At 38.4% G+C, this 7,212-nt stretch overlaps 1 non-coding gene across 1 annotated transcript; it reads left to right on the top strand.

Moving 5' to 3' along the window:
- The first annotated feature begins 7,106 nt into the window (after positions 1–7,106).
- Positions 7,107–7,212, top strand: LOC122235213. Its single transcript, XR_006213335.1, has one exon. It is a non-coding gene; the product is annotated as a U6 spliceosomal RNA (small nuclear RNA).

Here is a 7,212-nt window from a genome sequence, read left to right as displayed (position 1 = left end):
TCAGTGTATTGCAGTTTTGTGTAGCATAGGAGGTCATTGATGTGGTTAATTTTGTAAAAACAAATCCTTTCAATAGAATATATATAATACTTTGTACTGAGATGGAGAGTAATCGTGGAAACTCTTTATCTTCTATTGAAGTGTCCAAGATACTTCTTGGGGTCAAAAGCATTGTTCCTGCATACACACTGCCTGGTTCTGACCATAGTTCTGCCATGACCAGCCATGTAATCCTGGGCAAATTATTTAACATCTCTGGGGTTCAGTTTCCCCACTTGTAAATTGGAGAGCATAACTGTATCTGCTGTACCGGGTTGTTCTGAGGATGACATGAGCTAAAAATGTGAAAATCTACCACCAAATAAGCACTACATAAGCACGGGTTATTATTATTACTTAAATAAATAAATATCAAGATGAATGATACATTTTCCTCTGACAACAATACAAGGGATCCAGATTTCCCTACCTTTGTGGTGAGTGGTATTTTCCTTTTAAGGCAAACTTTTAACACTGCCTGAGAGACTAACTCCATCTACCCTCTCCTTTAAGTGTACATGTGTTTAGAAAGAAACACTTTAGAGAATGTTTGAAAATTACGTTCAGAAATATTTCTATCAGTGTGTAATTTTGTTGCAAAAAAAAGGTGTGTGTGTGTGTGTGTGTGTGTCCTTTTAAAACTCATATGCATAAATAAAAATTTTGGAAACAATTTTTTATTTCTTTAAATATTTTTCAAGTAATTTCAGTGGGCCTCAAACTAATTAAAATGCAACACCTTTAAATTAGTTTGCAAGAGCTGCTGATTGATAGCAGAGAAAATGAGAATTTACTAATAAGACTTCAGCAAAAACCTTTGCAGAACTGGTTGATAAGACTGAAGAAGAAAGTGAGTAATTTAATAGGTAGAAACCAACAACAATGCATTTCTTCAATTTAAATCCAAATAGCTTTTTGAAGTATCTTTTTCAGCTATGACAGCTATTAAAATGTAATATCAAAATAAGCTAACCTTAGTACCCGATCTTCAAATCACTACATCATAAGGTGTTAAACCAAGATTTTTAAAAAGTAATGAAGGGGCGCCTGGGTGGCTCAGTCGGCTGAGCGGCCGACTTCGGCTCAGGTCATGATCTCACGGTCCGTGAGTTCAAGCCCTGCGTCGGGTTCTGTGCTGACATCTCAGAGCCTGGAGCTTGTTTCGGATTCTGTGTCTCCCTCTCTCTGACCCACCCCCGTTCATGCTCTGTCTCTCTCTGTCTCAAAAATAAATAAACGTTAAAAAAAAAATTTTTTTTTAAAATAAAAATAAAAAAAATAAAAAGTAATGAATTACCAAGGAATAAAGCATCAAATGAAAGCAAAAAGGCTCTTCTACTATTAATAAAATACCATTAAATTATTTAAAATATATTGATTATTTCATGTGTTTAAATTTCGGGTTTCTGGTTTACAATGTGTACAATATATTAGTATAGGAGGTCATAAATTATATGTATGTGCATGCTGGTTTGGTGTCATCTAAGAATTTGATGTCTTTTGTTCTTTTTCTTCTACATTCAGTAGCTTTTGTTGAGTACCTAGTGTGTGCCAGGTACGGTACTATGCTCAGAGAGGTAGAAATTAAATATATAATTCTCACCCACAAACAGTAGTTTATTTTTTTTTTAATTTTTTTAACGTTTATTTATTTTTGAGACAGAGAGAGAGACAGAGCATGAACGGGGGAGGAGCAGAGAGAGAGGGAGACACAGAATCGGAAGCAGGCTCCAGGCTCTGAGCCATCAGCCCAGAGCCCGACACGGGGCTCGAACTCACGGACCGCGAGATTGCGAGATCGTGACCTGAGCTGAAGTCGGACGCTTAACCGACTGAGCCACCCAGGCGCCCCACCACAAACAGTAGTTTAAATAATTTATGAAGCATATAATAAAGAACTGTTCGAACAACTAATCTTCACAGAATCACCTATTTCTCAGCTCCCTCCCCTACCTCTTCTACCAGCCCTTGGCATAGATAATGATTTCCTGTGGGGTCAGGATTTGAATTTGAAACTGGTCATTTGAACACCCACTTAGTTTTCATGTAGTTTATTATTTTTTTAATGTTTATTTATTTATTGCGGGGAGGGGCAGAGAGAGAGAGAGAGAGAGAGAGAGAGAGAGAATCCCAAGCAGGCTCTGCTTTGTCAGCACAGCCCCACTAATGTGGGGCTTGAACTCATGAACCATGAAATCATGACCTGAGCCCAAATCAGGAGTAAGATTCTTAACCGACTGAGCCACCCAGGCACCCCTCATGTAGTTTAATTTTTTTTAATTAAGTAATTTGTTTTGAGAGAGAGAGAGAGAGCGCGTGCATGCATAAGTGGGGGAAGGGCAGAGAGAGGGAGAGAGAGAGAATCCCAGGCAGGCTCCATGCTGTCAGAGCAGAGCCCAATGCAGGGCTCGATTCCATGAACTGTGAGATCAGGACCTGAGCAGAAAGCAAGAGTCGGATGCTTAACCGACTGAGCTACCCAGATGCCCCTCATGTAGTTTAAATAAACCACTTCTGACTTCTTTTCTCTTTTAGATATCTGCAAGGTGCTTTTCTGAAATATAAATACCACTGATTCAACAAACATTTCCTCTCAAAGCACTGTGTTAATACAGCGGTTCAAGGTACAACATGCATTGTGCTTTCAAGGGGATTTTATATCCTTGATAGAAAATGAGAAAAGCACATTAATTTTTCCTTATGCTGTTCACTATTGAATATTCCTCAGTACCTTGCCTTTTTAACTATCTCACCACTTCTGCCTGGTGTATTTCTTCAAGCCTGATACCATACTGTTTGAAAGTTTTACAAGCGTGCTATTTGGCTTTAAAAGTTTATCTCGTTACTTATAATTTCCACTTGTGACTGGGATAAATTGCTTTTAATTGCTAGTTATTTCCATTGGAGAACAATCATGAAAAAATGAAAAATAGGTAGAAGAAAAAACTGCTAGAATCTAAGAGCATAGAAATTAAACTCCTACAATGGAATCTCATAACATTTCCCCAAATAGCAAAATAATAAAAATAAAATAAAAATAACCCAAACCAAACCAAAAAACAGCGCTGTGAGGTACTGAAGGCAAGAAACTAGATCATATAACTACCTGGGGTCTTATTTACTTTTAAACTCTGCAAAGTCAAAGTTCACAGCCTTGGAGGAACCTGTATCTGTTTGACTTTTTAAAAGCAAGTGGGATTAACAATCTGGGGCATAGTGTGGAAAGTCAGACTTAGTTGCAGAAGTCTGTGATAACATAAAATTCAATTTAGAAAAGTATAAGCACATTAAGGCAATAAAGAGACAATCTGTATTTGAATTTTAACTGATACATATGTACTCCTTGGGCTATCCCACTAACCTTCCAAAAATCCAATTTTCACTATAATAATCATTCTCATAGAAAATAGAAAGAAAAACACCATTTGAACAAATTTCAGAATAGTGTAGTGATTAGGCACATGGCTTCAGAGAAAAACAGCTCTGGATTTGAATCTTACTTCTGCTTACTAGCTCTGGACCCAGGCACATTTCCTAACTCCTCAGCCTCAGTTTTCTTACTCGCAAATGTAGTTCCTTCTTCACAAGGTGGTTGTGAAGACTAAGTGAGATAAACTTATAGTAATGTACCTACTCATTATGGTAGGCAGAACGATGGCATCCCAAAGACATCACACCCTAGTCCCTGGAACCTGTAAATATGTTACATGACATGGCAAAGAATTAAGTTTACATGGACAATATGCATGGACTTTGAGGCAATTATTGCAAGTGAATTAAGTCAGACAGGAAAAGACAAATACTATATGATCTTACTTATATATGGAATCTACAACAAACAAAACAAAACAAAAATGAACTCAGATACAGAGAACAGGTTCGTGGTTGACAGCATCAGGGATTGGTGAGAGGGTAGATGAAATGAGTGAAGGTGGTCACAAGCTACGAGCTTCCATTTATAAAATAAGTCATAAGATGTAATGTACAGCATGGTGACTACAATTAATAATGCTGTATTGTATATTTGAAAGTTGCTAAGAGAGTAGATCTTAAAATTTATCATAACAAGAAAAACATAACTATGTGTGGTGATGGATGTCAACTAGACTTGGAGTGATTATTTAGCAGTCTATCAAATCATGATGCTGTACACTTGAAACTAATGTCATATGTTAATTATATCTCAATTTAAAAAATTAATTTTAAAAAAGGTTATATGAAATAAAGATTGCTAATCAGCTGACCTTAAGATAGGAAGAATATCCTGGATTTTCTGAGTGGGTCCAAGGTGATCACAAGGGTCCTCAAAAGTGTAAGAAGAAGAAGGCAAAAGAAGAGTTAGAGAAAAAGATGTGACTATGGAAGGATGGTTGGAGAGAGACAACATTGCTGGCTTTGAAGGTGGAAAGGGGGGCCTCAAGCCATGGAATCTGGGTGGCCTCTAGAAGCTGGAAAAGGCAAGAAAATGGATTCACTCATAGAGCCTGCAAAAGGGTGCAGCCCTGCTGACACGTTAATTTTAGCTCAGTGACACTGATGTCAGACTTCAAACCTAGAGGGCTAAAAATGTGGTTTTAAGTCTCTAAATTTGTGGTAATTTGTTACAGCAGCAGATTAAAAAACAAGTTAGATATATAGATACATCAGCAACTCTACAAAAGTTGCAGTGTGAGGGCAAGTGTGGCATGTAGAGAATTGTCTCCCTCCCTCACTCCACGTGGTTTTAGAAAACATGCCAACTCACAGACTTTTCCATTTTTATTTTCTTTATATAACTAATTGCAAGAGTTCAATTTACCATGCCACAGGATTATTCTCCAAGCAATCTAAGTGCTGTTGGCTAACAACTTACTTAACCCATTATGGGTCCTTGATGATGGCAGATGACAGTTACAGAATATAAATTTTACCTAAGTACTATCTAGTTTCATATATTTTATTTATTTATTTTTATTTATTATTTTAAAATTTTATCTTATTTTTTTAACTAAATTCTACCGCAGCATGGGGCTCAAACTCACAACCCCAAGATCAAGAGTCCCACGCTCTACCTACTGAGCCAGCCAGGTACCCCTGGTTTCTTATATTTTTATTTGTGTCTGGACACCTGAGGGTATCATACAAATTAGTTGTGAATTAACTATCCCAGAGACTTACAGGAGTAGCCCTGTCATCTCCTGAGAGGTGAGCACAGCAGTTGTCAAAGGAGGCAGGCCACACTCACTGAGTCCTTCCTGCCTCTTCTTGGCTTTATCAGAAACACATTATATACATTATTGCCTTTAATCCACATAACCATGCCATCATCATCACCTTTTTACAGATAAAGGAACAAATTCAAAGAGGTGAAATAACCCTACCCAGGTCACATGGCAGGAAAGTGGCAGAGCTGAGTCCATTTGATTTGAAGCCCTGGTGTTTCTAGAGCCTTCAATGTCAATAGGTGGTTCTGGGTGAAAGGCAGCAAAGACCAGGTGTAGAAGTTTACAAACTCAAATGCCTAAAGCACCTGGGAAGCACCTCTAATGGTGAGTGTCAGAAGAGGTGAAAGTGAGGTGACAAATGGCAACTGACCATCAGTCTTCATGAGTGGCAAGAGGTGCATGCCCTCTCTAAATGGAATGGCTGATGGCTGCTACCAGCTGATTGTTGCTATGTGAGCACAAAGCCCCAATTGGCCAGATCCACTAATCTTTCAATAAAAACTAGCAATACACGTTTTTAATGTGAAATGGCATAATTCCAAAATGCTAGGAACGAATTGAGATTTTTCTTAAAATGCTGTGCAGGCCAAATGAGCCACATCTATCAAGCAAATTTTCCCCATCGGCTACCATTTGAGACCAGTAGTATTAATCCCTAGGACACAGGGAGTGGTCCCTAGTCTTGCTAAAAGAGAAGCTATGGAAAGGATTGAATTAGATTCTGATTGAGCTCACTGAGTGAAGAAATACTCTAATCTAAAGAACAAGGGAGGCTTATTCCAAGGCATTGAGGCACATTAAAGAAGGGAATATGACTCAACTTTTTCACAGAATCTTCTTAAGGAGACCAATAATTGGGGCGCCTGGGTGGCTCAGTTGGTTGAGTGTCGGGCTCTTGATTTCGGCTCGGGTCATGATCCTAGGGTCCTGAGTATGGAACCTGCTTAAGATTTTCCCTCTTCTTCTGTTCCTCTTCCACTTGCACTCACTCTCTCTCTCAAATAAAAATAAATAAAAGTCATCTTTTCTTAAAAAAAAAAAAAAAAAAGGAGACCAATAATTAAAGCAACTCTAAACACATCAACCCATCTGGGTTTGCTGATACATAAGCACTTTTCGGTGAATCATCATTGATAGATATGCTTATCTGCCATATATCTGTACATGATCATTAGAAGCCAGATTATTTTAATTTTTAAATAGAAAACAGCTTAATAACATGAATCTAATTACATATATATAGGCAAAAAGCCTGACATATAATATCTGTCGAGTAAGAAGAAATGGCATGACTTTGAAAATATTTATTCAAAATAGTACAATATCAAAAATAAAAACTACACTTAAAATTTGCTGATACATATATTAAGCAGAAAGCTCTGGTTTGAGAAACACAGAAACAGTTGCAGGACACACTGAGGGATGAACTGATGTAGGAGAAATGCAAGTTGTACAATAGATATCATCTTCGCAGAGCTCTGCAGCCATGGTATAGGTATGGAGGAGGCAGCCGCATTAAACCTGGGTTAGGAAAGTTGAAGAGAAGGACAATGGAGGAGGGGAAGAGAGCCCAAGTGGGGGCCAAGCCATTTACACTTATTAAGGAAAGGAGGAGGCAACAGACAGAAGGATGAGACCAAGAGCAAGGGGGACTTGAACAGGTATAGAGTGAGGTTAACAAAAACTTACTACACGTTTACGCTATTAATAATAGTTTACATTTGAGGTGCCTGGATGACTCAGTCAGTTAAGCATCCAACTTCAGCTCAGGTCATGATCTCGTGGTCCATGGGTTCTAGCTCGAAGTTAGGCTCTATGCTGACAGCTCGGAGCCTGGAGCCTGCTTCGGATTCTGTAACTCCTGTGCTCGCTTCGGTAGCACGTGTACTAAAACTGGAACAATACAGAGAAGATTAGCCCGCCCCTGTGCAAGGGTGACGTGCAAATTTGGATCCTGTGACTCCCTCTC

The sequence above is a fragment of the Panthera tigris genome, chromosome F2 (genome assembly GCF_018350195.1).
Source record: "Panthera tigris isolate Pti1 chromosome F2, P.tigris_Pti1_mat1.1, whole genome shotgun sequence".
Classification (NCBI taxonomy): Eukaryota; Metazoa; Chordata; class Mammalia; order Carnivora; family Felidae; genus Panthera; species Panthera tigris.
Note: the sequence above shows the minus strand (reverse complement) of the source record. Positions and strands in the feature narration are given on the sequence as shown.